Source organism: Rhincodon typus, chromosome 27 (genome assembly GCF_021869965.1).
Source record: "Rhincodon typus isolate 14 chromosome 27, sRhiTyp1.1, whole genome shotgun sequence".
In the NCBI taxonomy this organism is placed as follows: domain Eukaryota; kingdom Metazoa; phylum Chordata; class Chondrichthyes; order Orectolobiformes; family Rhincodontidae; genus Rhincodon; species Rhincodon typus.
The window spans coordinates 1,787,593-1,787,922 of NC_063358.1; the positions used below are offsets into that span (position 1 = coordinate 1,787,593).

Genomic DNA, 330 nt, shown 5'->3' on the forward strand with positions numbered 1-330 from the left:
CCTCCTCCCTCACCCCCATCCCAGGCCCCAAGAAGACTTTCAACATCAAACAAATGTTCACCTGCACATCTGCCAATGTGGTATACTGCATCCGCTGTTCCCATTGTGGCCTCCTCTACATCGGGGAAACCAAGCGGAGGCTTGGGGACCGCTTTGCAGAACACCTACGCTCGGTTCGCAATAAACAACTGCACCTCCCAGTCGCGAACCATTTCAACTCCCCCTCCCATTCCTCAGACGACATGTCCATCCTGGGCCTCCTGCAGTGCCACAACGATGCCACCTGAAGGTTGCAGGAACAGCAACTCATATTCCGCTTGGGAACCCTGC

General features: G+C 55.5%; 1 protein-coding gene across 1 annotated transcript in view; it reads right to left on the reverse strand.

Moving 5' to 3' along the window:
- LOC109923406 (proto-oncogene tyrosine-protein kinase LCK-like) overlaps window positions 1–330 on the reverse strand; it is a 68,907-nt gene that overhangs the window by 52,897 nt on the left and 15,680 nt on the right. The window lies entirely within an intron of this gene.